Source organism: Amphibalanus amphitrite, unplaced genomic scaffold (assembly GCF_019059575.1).
Source record: "Amphibalanus amphitrite isolate SeventyFive unplaced genomic scaffold, NRLGWU_Aamphi_draft 000490F_arrow, whole genome shotgun sequence".
In the NCBI taxonomy this organism is placed as follows: domain Eukaryota; kingdom Metazoa; phylum Arthropoda; class Thecostraca; order Balanomorpha; family Balanidae; genus Amphibalanus; species Amphibalanus amphitrite.
The window spans coordinates 448228-452150 of NW_024881984.1; the positions used below are offsets into that span (position 1 = coordinate 448228).

Below are 3923 nucleotides of genomic sequence, written 5' to 3' on the forward strand. Positions count from 1 at the left end.
GAATGGTCAGGTGCGCTACCGGTCTCAGTGGAGAAGACAGACGTCTCGGCCACTGGAAGAGACAGCAATCACTTCCGCGGAGACCTGAGCTCGGCAAATGGACAATATCTCATGAAAGGTGAGGTAAAACCGATAATAATCTTATGCAAGGTATTTTATTATTTGCAAATGTTGGTTTTCTTTTTTCATTGAAAATATATTGGGCAAGTGACAGACTGATGAAGCCGATCAATATTACCATCTCATTCATGTAGCATCTCATTAGAATTTACGAATTTACGCATTTTAACGTCATCTGTAATATATTTCATTCACTATTACCCATCGAAGACAAGCGAAACAAAACTTCATCTAACTCACCCCAACGCATATGTATAGCTTCTATTATGTATGTTTAGTATATCCACAAATCACCTACCCTGTGAAATCCTTAAATCGTAATGTCAAACTTCTAACTATATGAAATACAACAATTAGCACTGAAGGCAATAAGCACGCTGAGCACACCTCAATCTGCTCCTCTCTCGGCAGAGCTGGCGGGCCCTCTGAGCGAGGCGCTAACCGCTGTGGCCAAAGTGCGCCCAGAGGACCGATAGGTCTCCTGGCGGCTGTACTGTACCGCCGCGCTGCGGCTAGAGAGAGCCGTGCGATTCGTGGGGAGAAGGGAGAGAGCGAGGTAGAGCGGAAGAGGGACGTCTTCCATTCCGGACTGGCAGAAGAGGCTGAGTCACAAGCGCTCACAGCGCCTGCGGGAGACGAGGGTGCTGGTCAAGATGTGGAGGTGAAAACTCTGCTGAGAAGAGTGAGTTGTCAGCGTTATGTCGCTTATCGCTTAATTTTTGCAATCGCGATTTATGCAATTTTTTCGACTTTTAACATTCGACTTTTGATCTCAATCTCTCTGTCTTCTTCTCGGTGAAAACCTTCAGTCAGTATTCAAATAGCAAACTCTGTTTCGGCTCAACCTCTCCGATATTGCCAAACTCGTGCCCAGAAGCTCAACTGCGCCGTTGCCACACCATGGCGAGCGATATTGACCGTCCTCCCCCTTCCCCTCACCCCTCCCTGCCCAGGACGACCGCGGCCGTTCGATCCTGCACTTTGCCGCCGAGCGGCCCCACCGAGGCCACGCCCTCTCTCGGCTTCTCGACCAATCAGGGCTGAGTCTGGCCGACCGAGACGAGCGCTATGCCACCGCGCGGGATGCCGCGGTGGCTGCGGGACTCTCCGAAAATGTAGCGGCCATCGACGCTTGGGTGACCTCTCTGGCTGCCAGAGGTGAGGGAGGGTGGAGAAAGCGGCGAACGAATTTTAGATGATGAGACTGCCAGGATTGGTAAATATTCCAAGAGGAGGCAAAACATGAAGCGTTGTAAAGTGATGGACTTAGGTACATACCCAATCTCATCCCTATAAAGCATTAAAATTAATCCAAAAACTATATAGAATGGCTGGGCTTTTTCGATATATCAAATTTCAAACCCGAACATTGCGACATTTCATTGTCCTGAAGACTTTTATGTCCACCTACAGGGGACACGGAGCGGCTAGGTCAGCTACTGCTAGACGGGTATGACCACATCCTTGATGCGGAGGATAGCCGTCATCGGAACATTGTGCACGTGGCAGAACAGAACGCCAGTCAGGACACTGTCGGCTTCCTGCGCAGCTTCTACGGATTCGAGGTGCGGTAGGGTACTTTAAGATGTAGTAGGGTGGGTTGAAGTAAAAAATAGACACTGCATTAAGACGCTGTACGATGAAATCGAGATGTAATCAAGGAAAGTCTAGGTCCGTCACTGGAAAGTCGCACGCATATTGATCGGTAGGTATAGTTTTTTTTTTTGTCAAAAGGAATTGCCATGGCGATTAGCCAGTTCTGCACTTAGGTCAAGGTATATTGGCATTCTAACTATTAGCTAATCGAAATCTTCCAAATTGCCGATGCTGTCGAATATAGTATTGTGAATCGCATTACTACACAGAAAACTTAGACTTGAACGAGCAATACGGTGCAACTTCTTACTGTCTTCAACGATGTCTAAAAATTCAATCCAAGGCAAGGTCAAGCCTCATCACAAGCTCCCGATGATACAAACCAAAACCCTTCAGCACCCACCTCACCAGGCCCGTTTCACTCACCCCTCCCTCCGCGCCCCTGCCGTCCGTCTCTATCGCAGGAGAAGCGCGACTGGCTGTTCCGTGCTGTCCGTGCTGGCGCCACCGGCCACGTGCGGCGTCACCTAGACGAGCCTCGCTGGCCGAGGCCGGGACGGTCACGGCAGAACGGCTCTGCACGCCGCTGTGCTCTGGCAGAGGGCGGATATTGTGCGGCTCATCGCTGACAAGTTCCCCAGCACCGTGCATCAGGGCGACAATGTGAGAGGGCAGGGAATGGAAGCATTCCAAAGGGAATCGAGGGTTGTCTTTTGGAGGGAGTCATTATAATGGGGTGGAGGTATTATTTCGGAAGGCCTCCCACTCTATTTTGAAGTCCTCTCGGAAGGCATCCTTAGAGCACTTATCTCATTATGGCCTGCTGGTTCAGGTATTCTACGTGGGAAACCAGACGGGAACCAGTCACAATGCGTTCGATTTCAGTGATTTTCCTTACATCTACCGACTATAAGCAGTAGCTGCCGTTGTTAAATAACATAAATTGCTTTCCCCCTCCATGAGAGAACCCCATGTTCCCTTTCATCTTTCGACAGCATCCGCTAATCAGTAATCAATTATCAGCACAGTTACCTTTTGGCAGGCCTGATCCCCGGGCGGTCGAGATTTAGTCTCTGGTCCGCGGAAATTGCCGACAATTCCTTTGTCCGCCCCGTAACGCTTCATCCAGTTGTTTTCCCCGTCACTAATAATCTGTGTTCTCCAACACGTGTCATTCATCGTAAAGTCAATACTGTCATAACGTCGGCTGTTGGGTGTGAGACTCGTCTGCTCCCCTCTCGTTGAATACGTCCCCTGTTGGTCGGTACTGCAGCCTGTGTAGACTGACACAACGAAGGGAAGGGCAGAGGGAGAGAGGGGGCAGAGCCGCGGGGGGAGGGCAGAGGGAGGGGGAGGCAGAGCCGCTGGTGGTTCCCACGCCCTAGGTGTCTCGATCGGGGAAACATGGAGAGCTGCCGAATTTCGGGAGCGGGTCGGGTGTTTAACCGACTGACGACTTAGGCTGGGCTTGACCGGCTTATGTCTTGCGTGTGCAGCTGGAGAGAACTCCGATGCACTTACGCCATGGGCATGACGGAGGTGGAGACGGTCGGAAAGTTCTTGATCCAGGCCGGCGCCTCCGTACAGTGAAAGATTGGTAGGTAGCGTGTAAAATAACGTGCACAGTTACATAGCTTGACAAAATCCAAGAGGAGGATACGAATGATCAGTTGAATCGAAGCAGTTAAATTACCATTCAAACAGCAAAAAAATAAGAACAGTATGTAAAGAGAAAGAGCATATGCTAGTCAAACCATGTCTATGTCTGGCACGAATCTCAAAATGATTTATGCGTCCACAAGGTGCATTTATGACATTGTTAGCTTCATGTGCACGATATATCTCGCAATTAATTGCGTATTGCACATTAACGACATCTTTTCTCGCGGGGAACAGTCCCAGTCCTACTGCTGATGCATCCCGAGGAGCTCCAAGGCCTGATCATGGAGGAAGTGACGGCGAACGCGGCGCAAAGCTCGCCGCTGCTCCTCAGCCAACAGTGGCGCAGCGAAATGCAGCAATATCCGTGGCCAATCACGCGGATAGATGGAGAGAGATAGAGAGAGAGAGAGGAGAGAGAGAGAGAGAGGGAAGAGTGAGAGAGCGAGGAGATGGGAGAGAGAGGGGAGGAGAGAGGAGAGAGGGAAATGAGACGGGAGGAGAGACGAGGGACGGAGGAGAGGGAGGGAGAGAGAGGGGAGGGAGTT

At 50.5% G+C, this 3923-nt stretch overlaps 1 long non-coding RNA gene across 1 annotated transcript; it reads left to right on the forward strand.

Annotated features, from left to right (window-relative positions):
• The first annotated feature begins 716 nt into the window (after nt 1–716).
• Nucleotides 717–1615, forward strand: LOC122392519. Its single transcript, XR_006258531.1, has 3 exons — nt 717–802; nt 1074–1278; nt 1534–1615. It is a non-coding gene; the product is annotated as an uncharacterized LOC122392519 (long non-coding RNA).
• The last annotated feature ends 2308 nt before the right edge of the window (nt 1616–3923 follow it).